Below are 25,452 nucleotides of genomic sequence, written 5' to 3' on the forward strand. Positions count from 1 at the left end.
ATCATTCTGAGTTTCATATGGGCAGTTGCAGCAGTCTTGTTGGCGTGTGCCATAAAATTTAGACCTGCATCAAAGGTGATGCCCAGATTTCTAACTTTAAGAGCTGGGCTGGGAGGAGCTCCAAACGATGATGGCCACCATACTGGTGACCAGCCCGGAGAAAGGTGACCGAAGATGACCACTTCAGTTTTATCTGAATTAAGTTTGAGACAGTTTGTGGCCATCCAGTCACCTATGGCCACCATTCCCCTGGTGAATAACTTGGCCACTTCTTCCCCGTCCCCTTTGATGGCCAGTACCAATTGGGTGTCGTCGGCGTAGGAGGTCAGGCTCATCCCAAAAGCTTTGATGACACTAGCAAGGTCCGACACGTAGATGTTGAAGAGTGTCGGACTTAGGGACGAGCCTTGGGGGACCCCACATGGCAAGGACACCTTGGAAGATTGGTATGGTCCAAGGGATACCGCCTGAGTTCTATTGGCCAAAAATGATACAAGTAGGTCCAACGCTGTTTCCTGGACACCTAATCGTTCGACACGGTCGGCCAAGATCTTGTGGTCGACCGTGTCGAAGGCCGCAGAGAGATCCAACAGGACCAAGACTGCTGTCCCCCCCTGATCTCGTATGGCTCGGATATCGTCTGCCGCTTTTAGGAGGGCGGTCTCCGTGCCATGACATTTGCGAAAACCGAACTGAGTGTTGTCGAGCAGCTGGTACCGCTCAACAAACTCCGACAATTGTTGGTTCATACCTTTTTCTATGACCTTGGCCAGGAAGGGGAGACTGGCTATCGGCCGATAGTTTTTTAGTTCATCTTTGTTAAGATTGGCTTTTTTTAGAAGGGGTTTAACCAACGTGTGTTTCAAGGAGGCAGGGAAAATGCCCGATCTGAACACAGCGTTACAGACCTGTGTAATGACCGGAATCAGCGTGTCCATAACTGGTGTAAGCACTTTCAGCGGGCAAGGATCCAGTGCTGACCCTGTTTTAATCCTTGAAATGAGGCTCTGCGTCTGGTCCATAGTAAGGTCAGCGAAGCGTGTAATTATATTGTCACGCGGTGTAAGAGGAAGGGGATGTGGATTGATATTAGTGTTTAAAGAAAAAGCCTGGAAGATCTCATTGACTTTCTTGAAAAAAAAATCGGATAGGGCATCGCAGAGATGTTGTGAAGGAGGGGGTGTGAGATCCTGCGTGCCGCCTGACAAACGCTTGGTTATATCAAATAGCTCCTTAGATGAGTTTTTTGCCTTGTCTATTTGTTCGGCATAGTAGGCTTTTTTTGCCTCCGCAATCATATGTTTGTAACGAGTGAGGGACTCTTTATATAGTATTTTGCTCTCGGGGTCATAGTGCTTTCGCCAGAGTCTTTCTCTTTGTTTGTTAGTTTGTTTCTGCTTTTTAAGTTCGTCAGAAAACCAGGGTGCGCTGGGGGAAACTCGATTCTGGGAAACAGATTTTAGTGGCACTAGCTCCTGTGTGGCCTGGCTGAGCCAGTTATGAAACTGATCTGTGGCAACACTGGGATCGTTAGACAACAGAGGCGGAGTTCTTACCAGGAGAGTATTAAAAGTCTCCGGGTTTAGGTCTTTCCACGCCCTCACCTGTTTGGGGGCATGGTTAAATGCTCGCGTCTTGGGGGTGTCTGGAATGGCTAACTTGCTTAATATGGCATGGTGGTCGGTCCATGGCATAGGAAGGAGCGCTAGGATATGCAATGTCTCCAGGTTGGTAAATATGCCGTCGAGGGTATGACCGGCCTCATGGGTGGGGGCAGAAATAAGTTGATGCAACCCTAACGTTTCCATGTCCGATAAGAGACAAGCTGTGTCGGCATCGCTGGCCTTTTCGAGGTGGAAATTGAAATCCCCTAGCACCATGCATTGATCATCAAGTGCTATGGATTCCAATATCGACCCCCAGCTGGATAAGAAGGGGGCGCGTGCTCCTGGCGGGCGATATATCAGTACGCCTTTGAGGTTGAAAAGGGGGGTGAGTTGAATACTGAACATTATTGCTTCACAGGTAGTAGATGGTATAGATCTGGTCCTAATAGGGAGATTATCTCTGGAGATAATGGCAACCCCGCCTCCTCTCTGGCCTATTCTGTCCTGCCTATGTATCGTGAAACCTCTGGGGACCGCTATGACTAAGTCAGGGTCTGATGCGCCATCCAACCAGGTTTCCGTTATGAACAGCAGATCTAGGTGGGAGTCTAGTATAAGATCAGAGATTTCTTGCTTGTGTCTGCACATAGAACGCGCATTAATAAGTGCTAAGATGAAGGTGGCATTAGGAGAGGACGGATAGGTGGGAGCCTTAATCCCAGTGTTCGCAATATTCATAGAAAAGGTACAATGTGAGCAGTAGAGGGAATAAGGAACATTGGAGTAGGTACCTGGATCATATCTGTGACAACATTTACTGCTTGGTGGCCGTAGTGCCGTAAGAAATGCCGGCGTATAGATCAGTCTAGATGTGGAGGCAGGGGGACTGGCACCCAGCGCGGGCCAAGCGCGGACGGGCGCAGATGGGCTGGACTTAGGGGCGACTTCGGCGCGCTTCCGGCGCGCCCGCTTCGCCAGCCCGCTGCGCCGTCTGGTGATAATGCACATTTAGACAGTGGAAGGGATGGAGGAGGGTAGGAGGCAGCCAGCGACTAGAGCGCTGACCTGCCTACCTCCAAAATGGCGGCCGTCTATCGCCCCAGCACCTAAATCGGCTGGCGAGCGAGGACGTCGATTATCTGGCCAAGGTAAGCCGTTATGAGCGCTACGGAGAAATGTGGATCATCCTGCACAACAAAAAGTCATTAAAATGAGCAAGTGACAGATTTTTAAAATCACGAATAAACTGTGCTAAAATTGCAGATTAGCGTTCAAAAACACAATTGGAGAGTTAGCAGTTCAATATAGGTCCCTCTAACATCACCAGCACCCTTAGGTCCCTTAGGTAAATGCTACTTGTGAGCCTCCAGCATTGATTAGGTGACCCAATTAAGTAACCCCTTAAATATAACTCAGACCTGCATTGCAGCCTGCATGTGTGTAGTTTTTAGCTGCAATATTGACATGGCAAAAAATACTCTTTTGCCAGGCCCAACTCCTTACTTCCTAATGCCTATAAGTCACCCATAGGATAGGCCCTGGACAGCCCAAAGAGAAGGGTGCCGTGTATTTAAAATGTAGGCCATGTAAATTTAAACTTTCCAGGTGCTGCTAGCAAATAACTCGTATATTTATTTCACAACTGCAATGCCTACCTCTCCCACAGACTAACATTGGAGTTACCTTATTGCATCTGATAAGCTGTAATTTCCAAATCGAAATAGGTAATCAGCTCATGTTTGGCATCTTTAGAATTGTAATGGAAAATCCTAACTTGTGGTGAAGTTGGACTTTACTTTAAAATTTAGAAAGTGCCACAAAGGTGTATAGCTGGTCATTCCTCTTCAGATAGCAGCCATCACTTACGCTGCGATCATCCCTGATGCTGCTATTGTTTGAGAGTGTGTTTTGAAACACCACACCATGGAGACGGATTCATATTGTGAAACTTATTGACTCAGAATACCTATACTTTTCCCTTACACTTTGAGGTGTCTACTTGCATTGTCCTGATAAAGAATCTGTTTTAAATTGAATCCTTGGGGTTGAAACGTCAATGTGTTGTTCTGTTGACTCTGTAATATTAAGTGCTATATGTGGCACTTAATAAAAAAAAAGAATTAAAATAAAAAAAAACGATGGATTTATGCCCAAATCTCTGTACTGGGGTGAATGTATGACATTGTTCTGCATTCTGTTAATCAATTGTTCTTTTTGCATTTGTCACTGCAAGTGGAAAGGTTATGCCCAGACGTGGGTCCCGTGCTCTACATGCCGCTGAAGTCAAGCTATTCTGGCTGATGAGGGGTGAAACCCCGAAACCGGTCCTAGGATGCTTGTATCCAGGCCATTGATGACCTGGCTTGGCAGTTCGGGCTGGACTGTTCCCATTGGGGGCAGAGTCAAGACTGATTTGCAAATGGCTGAGTTCAAACTAGACTAGCATGGGGAGCAAAAAAATTATGGATTTAGGCCCAGATTTCTGTACTTGTTGGCAATTCCGGAACACATAAAGTGCGCGGCTGTGCTAGCGCGCTTAGAAATTGCTACTCTGTAGCCCTTCGCTGCTCTGTCGAAACTCTGCTTTGCTAATTTGCACAATTTTCACGCTGTTTTAATAACGAAATGTAATTTAATTGATGGTTTTTAAAATCGAATTATTTTAACTACTGTACTTAGAATTTGGTGCTCTTGAACTCTGGTGCTCTTGAACAACTAGACCTACTAGGCGGCGCGGTCTAGTTTTTGGCAATAATGGAACACATGAAGCGTGAGGCTGCGCTAGCGTGCAGCGGGTGAGCCCCTAGCGCGCCGAAGGTGCACCTAAGGCAAGACCGTCTGCGCCCGTCAGCGTCCCGGAGGCGGCCGGTGCTGACAACGCTGTCGGTCTGACCATTGAGACGAGCGGACATCTGAAATATGATAGGGAAATGTTTGCGAATATAGGTAAGAAGGTTAGTTGTACCCCCCACCTCCCGATTCGGATGGTTATGAAGGGCACTGTGTGTAGTCATTGGAACTGGACGGCCTCGCAGAAATGTTCATAGCCCTGTTCGAACCTCAATATCAAGACTCTTTTAGACCAAATGCGGGGGGGAGGTAGGCAGTTGAAGGCGCTCCTTCTCAATGCTCGCTCAATAAAGAAGCACCAACTTGAACTACTTGACCTGTTAACAGACTCCTCCCCAGACTTATTATGGCTGGGGGTTCCGCGGCAGACGGAAAGAACGTCCACCGCTTTTCCACCCCGGTCACCTGGCGACCGGGCAGAAAAGGGTTCTATATGGTGGCTGTGTCTATCAGACACCGCCAACCATATTAGAATGGGCATTTTCCAATGCCCCGCCACGGAAATGCATGTGCAGTCTGCTTTGGGGGCCCGTTGCAGGCTCCCATGGACTCCAGGGGGGTGGGGGTGTACATGGGTGGTACCTATGGTACCCCCCTGCCTTTTAAAGAACAACGTGGCCATTCACGTGGTGCTTTGAAATGCACAAGATGTATTCTAAGCATTGTGGCAGGCGGTGCTTTTAGCACCGCCCGCCACAATATTAAGAATACGGGTTGCACCTGCCACTGTGGCGGGCGCATCCTAATAGCCCCCACAGGACCCCCGACCTTATGGCGGGCGATCCCTTGTACCGCGAGAATGGCGGGCAGGCAAAGTCCGCCCGCCATCCTATTGGGGGCCTTAGTGTTTGTAACAGAAACTTGGCTAACAGAAGCCTCTAATCCTACGATTGACATTGCGGTCCCGCCGGGCTACCAGATCATCAGGAAATACCGCCCTTCGGGGAGGGCAGGGGGAATAGCGCTGATTGTCCTGAGCCCTCTCATTTGTTCTCTGTGTGCTGAAATCCTGGGCTTCCCTATTACTATCTCTGCCCAACAGTCCATTGCAGGGGTAGTTGTTTATCGCTCTCCTGGGCCTGCCGGGATGTTCTTAAAATCAATTAGCCGCATCTTTGCTCAGATTGCGGCGAAATATAGTCACTGTCTGTTATCCGGGGACTTTAATATTCATATGAATAACTAGATGGAACCCGAGTCTAGAGGGCTGTTTGAAGCCTTAGACTTTCTTAACATGTCCCCATATGTTCATTTCCCGACTCATGAAAAAGGCCACACACTGGACCAGGTTTTCTCTTCTAAAGAGATTAAATGGGACACCCTGTTACCTTTAGCCTGGTCAGACCATTTTTGCTCAAACTTAGAAGCAACAGGGATTGTGACAGCCTTCCATCACACAATCTGCCCAAGGAGAGCAGTTACAGGCCCTTCTACCTGATCACTCCAGAGGTTTTGTAAATGGCTCTCCGGCTCCATCCTATTCACCTCAGGGGGAGCCTGGAAGAGGATGTACTGGCATTGGAGAAGTGGCTCCAACTTCACGTCCTAGAACTAGCCCCTTTTACTAGGCGGAAGTCAAAAATGAATAGAGCCTCAGCCCACTGGTTCACGGAGGCACTTAGGAAAAGTATGGGTGCTTGTACACGCCTGGAACGGATACCCCACCAGAAAAGAAAAAGAGGTGACCAAGAAGAACTTAAGGCTTCAATACAGAGAAGAAGATCCTTAAAGTTTAGGAAGACAGAGACATTAATAGAATGGTGTACTAACTGCAAGCAGACAGATAAAACTGTCTACAAACATGCCCTTAAAGAGCACTATAGATGCATATAACTTTTCAATATTGTTAAAGATTTCTCCTCCCGTAAAGCTATTAGCAGCCCGTACGTCCCTAGTGAGGTCTGGGTTAACCTGATGGCCTGTTTCTTCTATGACAAGATTAATACCACCCAAGACTCTTTTGGGGCTCAACTAGCAGTAGTTGGAGGGGACATAGATCTGCCCTGTCCCAGCTGTTGTGACATAGGCCCCACACTTACTCAGTTCCCCCCATATCATTGGATAAGTCCCTGGCCCTGATGAAAGCCCTTAAATCTGGATCACCCTCCGATATATGTCCGGCCAAAATTCTGGCCACCATTGCGGAGGTAATCAATCCTGCAGTCAATGCCGCTTTGAATACTGCTCTTCAGGCTAAAGAAATTCCTAAGATCTGGAAAAATGCCAACATCCTTCCCCTTTTAAAAAACCTACGGCTGATCCCTTGGTGGCAAGTAAATACAGGTCGATATCTTTACTACCATATTACTACCATATTTCTATAAAGTCTTGGAGAGATATGTCAATTCAGTGACCAATCGGGCTTTATAACCAATTTTAGCATGGAGAGTGCCCTCCTAGAAGTCGTGGAAACTATTAAAATCACTCTGGACAAGGGGGGCAGGGCATTTCTGTTGCTGCTGGATCTCTCCGCGGCCTTCGATACTGTGCCCCACCGTGGACTTATACAAAGGCTCCAAGAAGGCGGGATCGGAGGCACGGTGTTGAGATGGTTTGATTCCTTCCTGAATTACCACCAGCAAACCATTTGAAGCCCGCCTTTCTCGGCACCCATCTCTCCTATGAATGTGGGGGTCCCTCAGGGCTCAATTCTTAGCCTCACTTTGTTCAATGTTTAAATGGTGCTGTTAGCGTGTCTTCCTGAGAACTATGGGACTTAGATAGTGTCATATGCTGATGACACACAATTGCTGTTCACCTGTGAGAAGCGCTCAGAATTTAACAGTAAGGAAATGAACACATGCTTATCTGAGGTTTTCCACTGGCTCAGGAAAAAACAATTGAAGTGCAACCCTGAGAAGTCAGAGATAATGTTATTCAGTTCTCGGTCCTGTGATGTCTGGCTTCATTGGTGGACGCAAGACATGTCTCCTCCCACTGCAGACATCCAGACTGTAAAAAATGTGGGCGTCAAATTTGATGACTCTGTCTCAATGAAGGTCTAAACTCAATCAGTGGCCGGGACCTGTTTTGGCATGCTAAGGATGCTGAGGAACTTTCTGCCTCTTCTCCTGGTCCCCCACCCGAAGACGATAGAACAAGCCCTGGTGGTGACAAGATTGGATTACGCAAATGCTCTGTATCTTGGCCTTCCTGAATTTCTACAAAATGTGGCGGCCCGAGCTATTTTCTTGGCTGAGCCGAGAATCCATTCCTCGTCTCTCCTAGCAGCCCTGCACTGGCTACCTATTAGAAAACGGATCACCTTTAAATCTTGGTGCTGGTTTTTAAGGCCTTCCACAAAATTGTGCCCCTTATCTTGGGGATAGACAGCAACACTATATCCTGTGTCGAACTATGAGGTAATCGACCCAGTCACTGAACATCACCCCATGTATCCAGCTCTCTTGGAGGGGTGGCAGATCCTTCCAAGTGATGGCTTCTAGCCTCTGGAATGGCCTGCCTCTTGTGTTGAGGAAATCCCAGGATCTCCTCACCTTCAGAAGGAAATTAAAAACCTGGTTATTCCAACAGCAGCCTTAATCTGGAGCAATTTTGGCTCAGTGCTGCAGGTCTTTTGTCTTGAGCACCGGGACACTCCCTGGATTAACCGTGCACTTAATAAATACCTGCTAACATAACATAACATAATATACTGGGGTGAATGTGTGACATTGTTCTACATTCTGTCCATCAATTGTTCTTTTAGCAAATCTGGGGCCCTGAGCATAGGGCTTCATAATTTTTTAATTTGTGCATCTATAAGTCAATTGGACATGTTTATTGTTTCACAGCACACTCCTTGCTCGCCATATTTCTCACTAGTCAATGCACTGCGCCATCCATCAAAAGCACCTGCGTCTTATGAATTATAAAGTTTTTTGAAGAATTTGAATAACTGTGTTCTGTACATTGTATATATCCAAAATCTGCATAGGATTGTGCAAACATGGGTATCCATTAAATTGATCGTCTATTTCAAATCAATCTTATGAACACGAGTACCTCTTTTGCTGAAGAAGCACAGTCTCAAGCTTCCCAAGGAAACCACTGTTTTTGTTAACATTTAGAAAGTTGACTTTTGCCTGCCTTAGCCATTTAGCACCTGTAGCCTGTACCTGGGTCACTTCCCTGGGTGTAGCTGATAATTGAACTTTGTGTATTCCTCCTCGACAGCCACACACAGTAGAGAGCTTATGTGTGCCTGGATGGGCTATCACTGGCAGGATGGGGGTAGAGCTGAACCTAGGCCTGCTTACTCTTGAATAGGCTGTTTCCTGCCTTCACACAAAAGGGCTGCATACCCCACCCTCCACCCCGTACCTAGTCTGGTGACAGGACCGGGAAGGCGGGATGTCCAGAAACTTCAAATGGAAATCTCTGGAAGCTTCTACCCCACTTCAAAGGCACAGCTTGAAATAAATACTGGACCTCAAACACCAACTCTTCAGTATACTTCTGGACCTGTAGATACTCTGTCAGGAAGAAGGATTTCTGTGCTGCTAAAGGCCTGCTACTCTGCTGGACCATTTCCCTGCTAGACTACTGCTTTGATGGACTTCTGCCTTGCTGGGCTAAGCTGCTGCCTTCAAGCCTGGGTGAGGCTGGACCTCCATCTCTTGAATCCCAGAACTCCAGAGTGACTCCAAGGGCTAGTTGGCTGGCCTCCTGTATTGAGCCTCAGGGACAGAAAACTCCAAAACATTGCTCCTGCACCTGGACTCTGTCATCTGTGGGCCTACCCTCGCAAGTGGTGCCATCCCAGTCTGGACCCTTGGTAGTGGGCCTAATGAGCACTGCTACCCTCTGTGGAACCAGTGGAACTAACACATCTCCACTTCTGTGCAGCACAACCCAGAGCAGAACTCATTCCTTGCCTCTGCTGCTTGAATCGGAACTGCTGCAAAGACCCACATCGCACTCTGATGCCGCATTGGAACCACTGCTGATCAGCAAAATGTTTAGCGCAGGCTCTCACATCCCTCATTGATGACAGCCTCAACAACGACGTTGGATTCTTTGAAGGCTTGCAGCTTCTCGGAGATGACTCATTGCTCCCAACTGCACAACTCCTCCTCCACACCAGACTTTGCATTGCAGGACCTCGTCAACAAGATCTTTGACGATGATGCAACAGTACCTCACACCAAAAACTTACCACATCATTTTTACTATGGAATGCATCTTCAAAGCGGATCCTAGAAATGCTCTGCAAACCAGGATTTAAGGTACCCAGTTCAGGTGGCCTAACTCGGTCCCTGTAGCCGTCTCATGCTCTCTCACAGTCAGCATGAACCAGTGACTTTGTTCCGCTCAGGCTTGGCCAGATATCCACAGTTGGCGCTTTAAGATTTTTGGTACTTTTTTTACTTGAATCTTTCAAAATGAATATTTCTGGTTCTACCAATTAGATGTTTGTCATTTAAGTTCTGTATTATTTATTTTCTTTTTTTTTTTTTTTTTTTTTATTAAAGTTTTTTCCCCATTTTATGTTTGTACAGGGCACACATTTGCATAAAAAAAAAAAATTAACATATACATTAATACAACATAACGACTTAATCCACATCATATAATCCAATAACATGTCATAACCTATACAGATCAAAGCAGTCTAAGCAATCGCACTACATTTGCAGCCAACCTTCATCAAATACAATCGAAGCAGAAAAACATAAATACATCCTACCCTGGATCTATATCTCTCCATCTTTGAATAGGTTCCCAAATTTCCTTCCCTATTTTCTTAGCATTTACCCCTTTCTTACTATAAATTGCCTTTTCAAGATTGTAGACAGACAGCAGTTTTGCTAACCATTGGTGGAACGTAGGTGGTATACGGTCCAACCAGGCTGTAGCAATGCAAAGTCTCAAAACGGCCATTGCCAAAAATATAAAATATTCAAAGTACTCTTGGATATCACCCTGGTTTATTCCCAGCATCACAACTACTGGGGTAAGTGTGATTTCAATCCTTAACTCATTTTTAAAAAATAATTCAATTTCTTCACAAGTGGTTTTTAGATGAGTACATGTTGCAAACATATGAATAAGATCCGCTTCATTGCTATCACATCTCGGACATGTAACTCCAGCTATCCCTCCCCATTGCGCTATCCTCGCAGGTGTATAATATAATAGATAAAGGGTCTTATAATGTTGGGCCTGGAGTGATGCTGAACACAGAAGTTTCTGACCCAGTTCCAGAGATCTATAAAAACACTTCTTCTCCACTCCTAGTTTCTGAGTCCACTTTTTTTCAAACTTTTCCAAGTCCAAGTCATCAGCTTGATGCTCTATCAACTCAGAGTAAAATCTTCTTATTGTTCCATCTGTACCTTTTTCTATAATATCCAAAATAGAGTTTGTGTTAAATCCCGCCAATCCTCCAGTTTTAGTCGATATAAAACTCTTATTTGCAAGTACTTGAAGAAATGAGTTGGGTCCAAACCATATATTGCCTGCAGACCAGAAAACTGCATTACCCCCTGTACTCCCATCATATCTCCCATCTTCCTAATCCCACCTCTTATCCACTCATTAAACACCACTCCTGAGAATATTTCATCAGGAAGACTGACATTATTCTTTAACATAGTGTAAGCGTTATACCTCCCCAAACCGAACTTTTTCGCAAATGATATCCAAATTCCGTGTGCTGCTTTAACTGTTCTAAATTTAATCTTTTTAAAATAACTTCGGTCAGTGATTTTCAAAAAAAGATTCTCAGCCTGATCTCCTAGGACCAATGTGTAGATTGCTAGGGTTCCTAACTGGTCTTGTCCTTCATTTTCCCCTCCTCCTAACAACCCTGCCATATTTTGGAGAGATGCTGCCCCGTAATATAATTTTAAATCCGGCAGTGCCCATCCACCCCGCTCCCTTGGTAATGCCATAAATCTTAGTGCCCTTCGGGTCTTTCCATGTGACCAAACAAAGCGATTTATCATGTGCTCCAGAATTTTAAACCATTTCCCCTCAAATAATAAGGGTATAGCCCTAAATAGATATAAGAACTTTGGTAAAAAAATCATTTTAATTATATTAGTTTGTCCTACTATTGAGAAATGGATATTATGTAGCCTATAAAAAGTTTTATTTATTACCGGTGCTATATTTACCTCCACCAATTTGTCTAGATCCGTGGTGATTGTTACCCCTAAATATACGCCACTCTCCCCCACCCTATTATCTGAGCAATAAGCTTTACTATTTTTAATGATTTGCGTTTTAGTAGAGTTAAGAGCATAGCCAGATACCTCGCCAAACACTTGTGCTTCCATCTCAACCGCTGCCATAGCTTCCATAGGTTTCGGAGTCACAATTGCCACGTCATCAGCGTAAGCTAGGATTTTACATTGCGTCCCGTAGACATCTAATGGGCAGACATTAGTGTTTAATTCTATACGACGTATATAAGGATCCATATAAAGAGCAAATAGAAGTGGGGAGCAAGGGCATCCCTGTCGAGTCCCCCTTTTTATGTTGAATGGAAGGGTATATCCAGCATTTACTTGAATGCGAGCGGTCGGAGCCTCATATAACACCTGTAGCGCTCTAACAAACCCACCTCTAAACCCCAGTCTCCTCAGTATATACCACATAAAGTCCCAGGAGACCCGATCAAAAGCTTTTTCAGCATCTAGTAACATAATCGCCACCGGGTCTCCTGTAACCTCCGTAGCATCCAAAAGGGTAATTACTTTTCGAATGTGATGGGTAGTGCCTCTCCCTGGTATAAACCCATGTTGATTAATGCTCACAAGCCTATTGATAACTTTAGCAACTCTGAGAGCCAATACCTTTGAGTAAATTTTTGTGTCTGCATTCATCAATGTTATGGGCCTATATGATCCCGGTTGGTTAGGGGGCTTACCTTTTTTCAGAATTATAACAATATCTGCTCCTGCCCAACTTTTCGGAATTGATGAACCTCCCTGTGCCTGCTGGATTGTAAATGTCAGATCCTGTTTGATTATATCCCAAAAATTTTTTTAAAACTCCACTGGAATCTGATCAGGTCCTGCGGCCTTCCCAGAGGGTAAACTAGTCAAGGCAACTAAAATCTCATCAGAACTAAGTGGTTCTTCCAACCCCTTTGCCTCATTCTCCAATAACTTTATTACTGGAATATCTTGTAGATAATCACCCATCTTAGAAATATCCGCTGGGTCCCCTTGATTATACAGCGAGGTATAGAATTTCCTAAAAATTTCTCTTATTCCCTCTTCATCCGTGACATTAATTCCTAATTCATCCTGAACCTCACGGATTTGACTGGTAGACACATTCTGTCTAGTTCGAATTGCTAAAGTTCGACCCACAGTTTCATTAAACTCATAACATCTCTCTCTATTTGCTAAGTATATTTTAGCAGCTTTGTTGGCTATGCTCTCTGATGCTTCCATTTTTGCTTTAGCTATTTTTATTAAAACCTGATCTAGAGATGCTCCCCTTATAACGTTATCAGTTAGTTCCTCCTCTGCTTCAACAACCGCTTTAGTAAGGTCTTGATCTCTTTGCCTTTCCTTCCTTTGTTTCGCTACACTGTAGCTTATTGTCTCCCCCCGAATGGGTGCCTTGAATGTATCCCAAACATTCCCTGCTTCCGTACTACCTCTATTGATGTTCAAAAAATCAATAATCCACTTTTTCATATGAATGATATAAGCCTCATCCTTTAACAATCCCCTCTCAAAGGTCCATGTACGATCCGGTCTTCTATTACTATGGGTTACTGTTAGAATAAGGGGATTATGATCTGAGACTATACGTGGCAATTTTTCGATTTTTTTGTTTGGATTGGAGTAAGTTTGAAGCAAAAAAGTAGTCTAACCTAGCACATACCCTATGGGGTGCTGAATAGTAAGTGAACCCCTGCTTATTGGGATAAATTGTCTCCCATACGTCCATCAGGGCATTATTCCTTGCAAGATTACCCAGTGCACACCATACTCACTTTTTTCTACCCCGATACCCCCTATTAGACACCAGCCCGAGCCCCCCTGCCCCATTAATGTTAAAATCACCAGTCACGATAATATTTGGAGACCAGGTGGAGAGTTCCAAATCCAAAAAATCAAAGATATCAGGATCATCTTCCGTTGAACCATATACACAGCCTAAAGTAAACCATTCCTCATTGATTTTACACTCTAAAATGACCCATCTCCCCCATCTATCTTCAAGTTTTCTCCTTATTGTAATATCCCTTCTTTTAGCCAAAATTGCCACACCTCTGTTTTTGGCACCCTGTTTAGAATAGGCTAGAACTTGATATCCCAGCTGATTTAACAAGTGTCCCTGGTCTCCCGCTATGTGAGTCTCTTGTAAGCACACCAAATCCACATTTAGAGATCTTAGCCAGGTCGCCACCCGCTGCCTCTTGGTTCGGTCATTTAAGCCACAAACATTTACTGTAATTATACGCGTACCCATCAATGCGTATCCGTTATTTGCCACAACAGATTGACATCAACAACCCACTTTATTTTCTCATTCACTGCTTTAAGTGATCTGCTTATCCATTGTCTGTTACATATTTCAAAACATCTTCCCTGTACTTTATTATTAAACCAAATACCTGGCAAGTGCCCTGTACCCCTCGCCCTCCCCTCCTCCCCCCACCCCCCATACAGGCAAATAGGTCAGTCCTGACCTATGCATGACAGCTGGAGCCCCAGGTGTTACCCGCTCCCTCCCTCCCTCCCCTGCTCTAGTTATCGTCTACTTCTTTATACCATTATACCGTCAAATAGTTAAACTTTTTGTTTTGTCTGCATTAGTGCAACCTCCATATTTTTTGTGCCCCCCTTTCTTTGCTTAATCTCTTCCAAATACTCCTGCGCTTTAATCTCAGAGAAGAAGATCCTCGTCTGACCCCTATCTACTACTTTAAGACGAGATGGGAACATTAAGTATGCTTCGCAACCCATGCTTTGGTACGGAGTTATCATTTTCCTCATCCGCCATCTCCTCTCAACCGTGACATGGCAGAAATCGGGACGAGCAAAAAAAGTCATACCATTGAATGTCCTTCTAGCTTCCGGTTTAGCTTTGTCCATAATCTCCTGCCTTAGTAGAAAATTCCCAACAAATATCAAAATTGCCCTAGGCTTATCAGTGGACCTTTTTTGCTCCATGGGAAACCTGTGCGCCCTTTGAATCTCCCTTTCCCACTCCCAACCCGTTAACTCAGGAAGGGCCCCCCTAAGCAACTCAATGACAAATGCCCGCACATCCTGTCCTTCCCTTCCTTCTGCCAGACCCAATAGCCTAATGTTGTTACGGCGTTGGCGGTTCTCATAGTCCTCGAGTTTCCAGTGCACATCGGTTGCCATCTTTTCCTGTTCCTTTCGGTACTCATTCCAATTCCCAACTTCTGTCTCCAGTTTCTCTGTTCTTGTTTCTACTTCAGTAACCCTTGAAGCCATGTCCGAGTATAGTTTATTAACTTTTTGAAGGGATACTTGTATTTTTTGATTAGCTTGTTTTGCCCTCCGAGACTCAACCCTAGCCTCCCCCTGCATTTGTTTCAATGTTGAAAACAACATATCCATCGTTGTAGATTGAGCAGAGGGATTAGAATTGGGTAAAGAATCTGGCACGGGGCCAGCACCTTCTAGATAGAGTTGCGAAGTTGCAGAATAATCCCAGTCTAGCTTTTTCGAAATTTCTGTATGCGAGGGACTCCTATTCGATTTTGATTTACTACGTGGTATATTTTTTAGTCTTTTCCCCCTTCTTTTAGTAGTCACTTTATGTGTTTCTTCAGTATCCGTAGTTACAGATTTGGATTCCACCTCAGATTCAATCTCAGAAATCTCAATATCGCTTTCTGATTTGGAGTCCTCTTTCTCCTCCTCATTACTATCCTCCTCATCATTAACTGAATAGAAACATTCATCACTTGGAGATCCCAAATTCAACAAGGGAGGTTGAAAAGCAGTAGCTGGACTACTTTCTGTCATGTCTATCCCTGACCCACGGTTTCCACCATCTTGCTCTGCTTGCTTATTTCTATCATCCCTTTCTCTAGTTAAAGCTCCAAAACGCTCATCAATGCAGTGTGAGGAGGTTGATGGTGGGGTTATATTCGGCGAAATAGGGCTAACACAGACGACACTGTTCACCCCATCCGGGGTAGTCTCGTCTTCAGCAGGCACCGTCTGTATAGGCCTCTTTATCACATCTACCCTATCCACCAGTCCCAATAATTGAGTCTGCATCCTTTCATTACATACATTGACAACACCCTCAGTTCCCTCCTTACCGGTGCTGGTAGACGCTGCAGAGCTTGGATCATTATCACTTTCTACTATATGCCGTTCTGTGCTCAAGGCCTCCGGGCAGTCTGACTCTCCTCCTGGTACAGTGACAGAGCCACTACCCTCACCTAAAGCATGTTTACACCTCTCGTCTTGCTGCAGTCCAGGGGGTAGCATCCTCTCCACCTCTGGCGGGGTCCTCTCATTCTCCGGTCTGCTCTCCAACCCCTCCAGGCATACATCCGGTGTTCGCTGGATATCCTCGGCAGACTGAGCCTTGATCTCCCGTATATTCTCTGCATTCTCCGCCAGAACCGCTCGGGGCACCGCGCACAAGTTTGTCAGCGCACATTCAGCTCCGCCATCCCCGACGTCTGTCTGCAGTACCTGTGCCTGTAGTAGGGCGGTTACGACTTCCGTCTCTGCCGCCACCACCAACACCGCTCCTGAAGCTTGAACCATAGCGGGCGCTGCGAAAGATTCATGCAAGGTAGGCTGTCGCATGTTCCCCTCTTTCCCCGCAGCGTTACCAGTGACTTCGTTATTCTGGCGCTTTGTTTTTTTATTCACTTGGGCTTTTTCCCTTTTCTCTCTCATTTTATCCTTTGCTTCTTTTAACTTTAATTTCAGCTCGGTCCTCTTCTGTAACTTTTCAGCGCTATCTTCATCTTCCTCCAGATGATCAGCAGCCTCCGAGCTATCTTTTACCGTATTTCTGAGGATCCGAGTTTGTGACCGAAGATTCGAGCTTGGGACTACTCCGGGGTCACTTAAGGTGGCATAGTCCTTTTCTCTGTCTCTCCGAGTGTCTTTCTGCGGTCTCGGACCGCGCGGGGCCATATTCTGCATTAGATCTTGTCGAGAGGTAGACACCAAGCTACCTCGAAATCCAAACCAGCAAAGTATGCTTGCAAAGCTTGATCTGCCCCTCACTATCCAACGAAAGAGCTGTCCTAAAAAATTCGATGAAGGCTGCATACTGTCATCCTATGGAAGGAAATTGCCGGCATCATTCCCCCGTTTCTTTTCCCCTCCTATGCGCCTTCGTTGAGCAGGGTCAGGAGCTGGGAAGGCAGCGACTGCTCCCTACGGTCTGTCAGTGGCCATCTTGCCCTTCAAGCTATTCGCCAATAAGTATTATTTATTTTCTAAGTGAAGTGTTGCAGATATACTTTACTCATTGCCTCTGAGTTAAGTCTAAATTCTCTGTGCCGTGCTACCTGAGGGTTGAGCACAGGTTAATTTAGGGTTTCCTTGTGACTTTACTCTGAAATGATTATAGCTGATACTTGACAAGGGTTTCATCCCCCTCAACCAGTAAACCAATTTCATACACTGGTGTTCAGCAGTAAGAATTTGGACTTGTATTTGTGCAGTACCATACAGTAATTCTGTGTTAAACTACCGCCCCACATAAATAATCTAAGACCAATTGTAATTTGTAAAATGTTTCCTTATTGGCTCTTTTTATTTTTCCAAATCGACACTCATTCCTGCTACTGGACTGTATGAAAACATACCTGAAAGTTACACAATACTGAGCCTAAACAGTTTTGCCAGGAATGGAGACCACAGATAAAGAAGAACACCAAAAAGTTGGAGCTGCAGAAAGCTCGAGGGCCTCGACAGAGGTCCACCAGTTGATGACAGCCACAGAGGATCAGGATAATGAGGATGATGGAGAGAAGCAATATCAAAAGCTGGACATCAGCTCTGAAGTGCAGCCTTTAGTAGAGGAGGGTAACCCAGCTCCTGAGTTAGAATTCCCTGCCAGAACAGGGAGCAGCATGTCCTCGTATAGCCTGACTCCAGAGGAGCTGGTTGACAGGAAGGCAGATATGGAGTTCAGGCTCCAGATGACCCAACTCTATATGGAAGAAAAGGAGCTGGCTCTGGAAGAGAATAAACTGGCTCATGAGAGGAGCCTTAAGGAGTTGAAGATGAAAGTAAAATTGTCAGATTCCGGTAATTGTGGCAGCAATACCTCAGTATCTGAACCAGGCAAGAAGGTCCATATCCCCGAAGACAGGGTGCCTAGTTATGTTGTGGAAAATGACAGTGATAAACGGTTTTCAATCTATTAGGTGATCCTGATGGTGCACAAGATCCCAGAGGAGCACTGGGAGCAGGTGGTCTGTGTAAACATATGCCTTGGGTAGAAAAAATACTCTTATGACCTTAGAAGTAGAGGACCAAACCTGGTACATCCCCATGAAAGCCATCGTTCATCTAAGTTTGGTCTGACTCCTGAGAATTACCAGAGGTTCTGGACTGCTACAAACTACCCAATCAATCTTGGGTGGATTTCTTGCACTACTCCAGCATGGCACTAAAAGGCTGGGTGATGAGCAGCAAAGTAAATAAGTATGACTAAGATGGGATGTACAACTTGATTCTCAGGGAGGAATTGTTCAATATTTGTTTTACAGAGATGTACCAGCACCTAGGGAAATGCAAGCTGATTGGCCCCAGGTATCAACAAAGACATCTTGGGTGGTCAGGGGTCCTACCAAAAGAAAGAGGGGGGGAACAGTGGTAACCAGTCCCAATCTGAACCCAAAAAGAAGGGTTCTTTCACAAACAGACATGCCTTACAATTTACTTAGTACGTGCACCAGGACATTGTTGTTGTTTTGGGACTCCATACCCACAACCCTTCTGACTGCTAGGAGCCAAGGAGGAGGGGCTCCCACTTCCAACCAGTGATAAATAGTGTGTGGATCTGCAGGCGTGGGATGCGTGGAGGATGCACCCAGGCACGTGCCCGAGCAAAGACTGGGCTAAGAGCGGGCCCATCTGCACTTGTCAGTGGCAGGAAAAGGTTGGGCTGGGTCCCCCCTTTTTGTTCATCATAAGTTATTTTCACTACTGACTGACATCCTGATTAGCATATGTAACTCAGTTTTTGTAATCATCTGTTATTCTTATGTTGATTTTTCTCAGATGGTGCATTACTTTTGTGGCTACTCACTGAACTGGTTTTACATCTTATACCCGAGTTGACAAACATTAACTTTATGGTGTAATTCCTTCAACTATGGGGAAGATGAAAGCGCCAGAGCCAAGCAAAGTCCCAACCAATTAAAATAAATTGTGAAAAAGCGACGGTGAAAATTCCACTTTCATTGATATTGATCACCTAATAGAGGAGGGTGAGACTATTGTTAGATGCGAACTCCGTGGACAAATCTAGTCCAGTGACCATGTGTAGGTGGGAGAAATCTAGGAAAGGCATTAACCATTGCAATGAAGGTGGACTCTCTGAATCCACCTCAGGCCCTAATACCATCGATGGGAGAGCGGATACCAACTGTGCCTCAGTGTCTAAAAACCTGCTATTTACTACTGAAATTATTTTTCTTCCAAAGGTTTCATGTCAAAATAGGTTCTTACCTCTGGATGTTCCAACTTCCTGTCTTTAGCTGGTTTCTGCAACTACAGAGCAGTCTAAATTCTTGAATAATATTGCAAAAATTGATACATCTGCCTCTAGTCCCCTGGTCCCTGTTGAAGACAGAGACATTTGATTTGTCTTTGAAGGTGTGAGCTGCAGGAAACAAAGCGTTTAATTGTAAAGTTAACCAAAAAAATTGATGTATTTGCGAAAATTCAGCTCAATGCAGTGGCTAACTTTGATTGCACTTGTGGGGTGGCAGTTCTTTGTTGGGAAATCTAACTCAAACACTAGGGACGTCAACGTCAAAGTAGCGAGCCCATGAAGCTCCTTGCTCCGCCTTGCACTCTACCGCATTGTCTGTTAGCATTAATGCTGCTAAATCAGCTGTAGCCACCATTACTAGGTCAATGAAGGGTACGAAGCCTATGGGGAGGAGAGCTTCTTTTATACATCAATTTGTGGTTGATGTAGCAGAAGTTGCATTTCATTTGTACGGGTGCATTATAATGACACATGTAACCCTTTGCCGTATTAAATGTGAGGTACTAGAATTTGAAATGTAATAATGTGAAATGTGATGTGTTTAGGCCCTTGAACAGTAACATGTAGAAATAATGTAGAAAGCGAATGTAACTAGCAGAAAACATTAACGTGAAAAATGTGTGTTGAGCAACTGACAATCACTTATTTTTTTAAGTGTGTTTCTTAATGTGTCATCTTAGATGTTAGTACGAATATTAACTGAACGTACCTTAGTTTCTTATGAAATTTTGTAAAGCTCACATGTCATTTTCTTATGTTAACTGAATCTTGTTGGTCTGGAAGGTATTTTGCACTGGAAGCCCTCGCTTTAAAATTAATAGATGAATTTCATGTATGCTGTGGAATTTGTTCTTTCTCACGTTTTGTGTTGCATGCGAAAGAAGTACTCTTGTTAGCTAGAATAATGTCTGCGATTTTCTAGTCAGGCAAGGAAAGAAAAATGTATTTTGTTTGGTCAGAATGGATAAAAGAAGTGAAGGGAGTGGCCTGATTCAGGTCACTTGTTTCACTAATGACCACCTCTCAGCCTTCCATACCAAATGAAAAGTTGATCAAACAGTAGAGAATACAAATCAATATTTGTTTATTCAGAATACACTCAGAGTGGAGCCCAGTCTGCCAACTCGCTAGGAATACTGCAAAGGGACTGAAATCGACAAGCAAAAAGATACATTATGTACATCTCACAACTGGGCTGGAACACGCCCACAGTGGAATTTTCCAAGCAGATGCAGCTGGACAGTGAAACACAAAAATAATACGTTTTGATTCTCATATCTCACGTCACCTAATACATCCCAAGGTCGTTTCATCCTGTACCTGCCACCAGACAAGTGGGAGACAGCCTCTATCTAGGGAGAAAAGTATACACTAATATAAACAGTCTATTAATTAGTGAAGCAAAACCTATCATTGCAGAAACAAGATGTAACAAAGGCCTTTTTCTCAAAAATAGCAAAGGATTTGTTTTGTTTGTGGTTCAAAATGGCATCTGAATAGAAAATGGTGGCACAAATGCTAACTTACATAGGGAAATGCACAAACATGAATGTTTCTAATCCAACAGACCCTGCTTTTAGCATGAGCTAAAACATTTTCTGACAGCAACAAAGAAAATATAAAACCAGAAAAACAGGACACTATAAACACTAATAACAATAAATCCATATGAGCATTCCATGTTCTCAGTATCGGGAAGGGAGACTGTAAGGAGGGAAGAAGTCTCGAAAATGCCCTCATCTATATTCATGAGGTTGTCTATTTCTTTTTGCACCATAATTGCAGCATTGGTATCATGAACCGATATTTTTCGCTTGGGAGTGAGAAGAGTAGAACAATAAGGGCAACAGAAGAGGAGGCACTGAATGGGGGCTCAACAAAACACCAATATTACGATCAAGTAAATCACTTTGTCAAGAATCCAACCTCGGCCACCAAAAAAAGACCAACTCCAATTTCCACTTTCCCTTCCCTTAACATTCCCGAGGATAATATGTGTTTAGTTATATTCTTTTCCATATTTTTGATCCCAACTACACACTGCTCGCCCACTACTGTGCATACAACACAACTCTTGACTAGAATAAAATCCACTGCGTATTTAGTCTTCAGAATATATTCACATACTCTCCAAATAAGTAGTGATGTCACGTAAAATAGCCATTGTAGTGTTAGATAATATTTGCAACTTGCACACAAAGTATTTTCTGGCTTTTTCACCTCGGGCCATAGAGGTCCCACCCAAAGTAAAAATGGAAGAGAGGATGTATCCGAAAGTAATTCCATGACTTTAATTATTTACCTCTATGTCAGTCCTTCCTCACAAAATTATTTGGTCAAAGTTCTTTTAACTCAGCGGACATTGGGTTTAGCATAATTATTATTATTTTTTTTTGTCCTCATTTGCCTTGGCTCTCTTCGGGAAGCGCCAGCCACCATGCGTATCTATCACAAGCAATTTCTGGGTTTTTTATCTGGATGTTAAGACCGGACCAAGATACGATGGAATAAGCGGCGGAAGGAACATCCACAGAGAGAGGATAGAAGGTTTTGCTCCATCAAGGTGTTTTATGACCTGTGGACCATACTGTTTAAGCGAGGAGACCCACGGAACTGGCCCATGGAGCTAAAGAAAAGCATAATCAGAAGACCCGGGAAAAAAACCCGGAAATCCTACTACCAATGTATCAGGAGATCCCAGAAGGCACACTTTTTCCTACTACGAGATCTAGCTAAATCCAACCTAGACACTGCGTATTGTGAAGTCAGCCAGCCTGAGTGAGACGGGGCAGCGCAATCCATCCAGAATTGACATATTTCTCTTCTAGCCATAAGAATTGCATAAAAGAGGAGAGATCTAGCTTGGCCTGCGACATTGTCGTCAACACCGAAGATAATTAAAGGAAGATTGAAAGTCAGTGAAGTCTTCAAGATGGAGTCCAGAGTTTTCTTCACCTCAGCCCAAAAGGAGCTGATTAGCGGACAATCCTTGAACATATGAACATCCGATGCTTCGGGAAGGCCACATTTATAACAAACTTTCCCAGACAAACATTTTGACAGTTTTAGAGGGGGAAAATATGCCCTATGTGCAGTAAAAAGATGATTACGTTTCAGCCAAGCAGGTTTTACTATTTTATGCAAGAGACTGAATGACTCCACCCAAGCATCCTTACACTGTAAGCTTATCTCATCTTCCCATAATTTATCGGCCAATTTAAAGTCGCCATCTACCTCCTCCTCGATTGCCCAGTACCAAAGTGCAACCTCCTTCATACCATGGGGCCTGAACACAAGAAGTTCCTCAATGTTACTATCCTTACCCAGGAGATTATCTTTCCTAAGTTGTGCCTGTGCCCAGCTCTTCATCTGTATATATTTGAATCTGGATAGACCTGGACCCACTAATCCCCGTAGATCTTTCCAGGGCAGAATAGATTGCCCGCACAGCACATCACCCCAGTTATAGATACCCGCATCCCTCACCGGGACAATCAAGTTATCCTGGAAACAATGGGTGTAGCAGGGGAGTCCCATATTGGTGCAAAATTTGAGTAATAACTGAGCCCCACCATCTTTCTTATAGATGCCCAGCTTTTAGCTAATGAATAAAGAATTTTTAACTTACTTTTTAAAAAATATTTATGATCTTCAAATTTAAACAAAAAGCCTTCTTCCGGTAGACCTTCTCCTTTCAACATGGCCCGAAACAATTCACCACCTGATGAGTTGGTAGGTACCTTTCAGAGCATTCGCGAATGCGAAAGCTGGAAGGTCCAGGCATAATATAGTAGGTCCGGTAGAGCCAAGCCTCCTTTTTCCCTCCTCCGCCTAAGCTTCTTCCACGCAAGTCTTGTTGTTTTGTATTTCCAGATGAAGAATCTAATTCCCTTTGACATTTCTCTATTTGCTTGGTGTCAAAAGCCAGAGGGATAGTATTAAAGAGAAATGTGAACTTAGGCAAGATGGACATTTTTACTATATTAATCCTCCCCAGAATAGACAAAGGGAGGAGAGCCCAAGACTTCATCTGCTTTTGGCACTCCCTGAACACCCGATCTAAGTTCTGTTCAGGGATCTTTCCTACCTCTTGCGTGATTCTTATCCCCAAATATCTCAAAGAGGAACCTACATTAAGTTGTGTGCTAGGAATATTACATGTCATAATTTCAGTCTTGTTGGGGTTTATTTCGTATCCTGAGAACTTGCCGAATTCAATCGCCCGATTAATCACTGTTGGAAAGGCTAAGTCGGGGTCAGCTGTCAAGATGAGGATATCATCGGCATATAATGCCGCCCGCTTTTCCCAACCTCCAAATTTAAAGGGAAAAATGTTAAGCTCTTCCCCAAGGACCAGAGCAAAAGGCTCAATGTAAAGGTTAAAAAGAAGAGGGGAAAGCGGGAAACCCTGCCTTGTATCTCTCGTGATGTTAAATATATCAGACAGAGAGCTGTTGACCAATAGTCTGGCGGTCGGGGCCTTATACAAGAGTTTGATGGCTCGACAGAATCTGTCTCCCAAATTAAATTTTGCCATGACCTCAGACAGATAAGCCCAATTAACCCTGTCGAAAGCTTTTGTTGCATCGAGGGTAAACACAGCAAGCGGGAGTGAGAAGGTGGATGCCATATCTATAGCACCAACCAGATCGTACGTTAAATCCGATAAATGACGGCCCTTGATAAAGCCTTTTTGATCTGAGTGAATGACGTTCCCTACAACACCCCCCAGCCTGTTTGACAAAATAGAAGCAAAGATCTTATAGTCGCTATTGAGGAGGGAAATAGGACGATAGGATCCGCAGTCAGTTGGATCCTTCCTGGGCTTAAGAATCAACACTACTGTGGCCTCACTCCACGAGCTAGGGGGATCCTTTCCTTTGATAAGGATATCATTGAAGATTGTCACCAAAATAGGGTTTAGCATAATTAAAGGGCACACCTAAGGGCAACACCATCCCATGAGCGACATTGTTCGTACCACTATAAATGTTAGAATAAGTACCATTGGACAAAAAATAAAACCTGGGTGTGCATAAATCTGTGCCTCGTAATCTACTGCGTCATAAATAGTGTTCATTCCAAATGTACTTGGATCCTTGTCATTCAGCAGGGGTATTGTATTTTTGTACAGCAATATCCCAGAACAATTGATAAACAAAGAAGTGTGTAGTAATCTGCTAAACTGTTACCTACTTAACTAAGCTGAGATGTCATCTATTGAGCTATGGAATGTTACTGTTTGAATCCAAGGGGCTGCTGCGACAGATCCCTGGAGGCTGTGGAAACGAACAGTCATTAAACCTTGAGCTCATACACTTACCTGTCCTGTGGTAATTACTTCAAATTTGGAGATGATTTGGTTGGACCATTCGAGATCTCCATCCACGCTTGCAGCAGTTTGCCCTGGTTCCAGTGCCTTGCAGTTGACAGGTCAGCTGAAGAGCGTCAGCTGAAATATCCGTCTGAAATCTTTATTCGTTGGCATCTCTGGTGACTCACCCCCGTTTTGGCATCAGTGGGACGTCGGTCCTGGGGTCTGTCTGGTGACCACCATCTGTGTATCGCACTGTGGACCATCTATGCAGTTGTGTCGACTCCACAAGTCTTGGACTCCTTCCGCTTAGCAGAGACGTCCCATCTGCTGAGTTCCAGGTTGACTCCTCAAGTCTTGGACTCCTTCCGCTTAGCAGAGATGTCCCATTTGCTGAGTTCCAGGTTGCCTCTGCTTTTCATGAGACCTGTGCGAAGTTAAAGAACGGTTTGCTGTTGTGCCGGGTTTGATTCTACCATTTGCCGTCATCTCTTGACCCTTTCCCTTTGACATCCAGTCCCGAGTGATGACGCAGTGGAATGTGGTTGTTGTGCCTCAGCGTTCTTCCAGCAGAGCGTGAAGTGTCCCTGACACCGGCAGCACCAGCGTGTCCGATGTCTGACATGTCGTCAGCGTTCTTCCTGGAGAGTGTAGTGTGTCTCCATGACAATGGCAGCGGGGATCAGTGTTTTTTTCATGTCTGACGTGAAGTGTTGCCTGCGAGTGCTTCTCTAACAAAGATTACCTTTTTATTTTGTGCCTGTGGGAAAGAAAATACGGTTGTCTGAAGAACATGGAGTAACAAAATCGACAAGGTTGAAGAAAATCAAGAACGGCATGTCTCTAGAGGAGCTCTTCACAAGTACTTTGCTTTCATCATAAATTATTATTTTTTTGTTTGTTTTTTCTTTACTATTAGAGTCTAGTTGTTCGTTCAAGGGACTATTTTCCTTTTGGAAATACGTGGTGTGTATC

Source organism: Lissotriton helveticus, chromosome 4_1 (genome assembly GCF_964261635.1).
Source record: "Lissotriton helveticus chromosome 4_1, aLisHel1.1, whole genome shotgun sequence".
In the NCBI taxonomy this organism is placed as follows: Eukaryota; Metazoa; Chordata; class Amphibia; order Caudata; family Salamandridae; genus Lissotriton; species Lissotriton helveticus.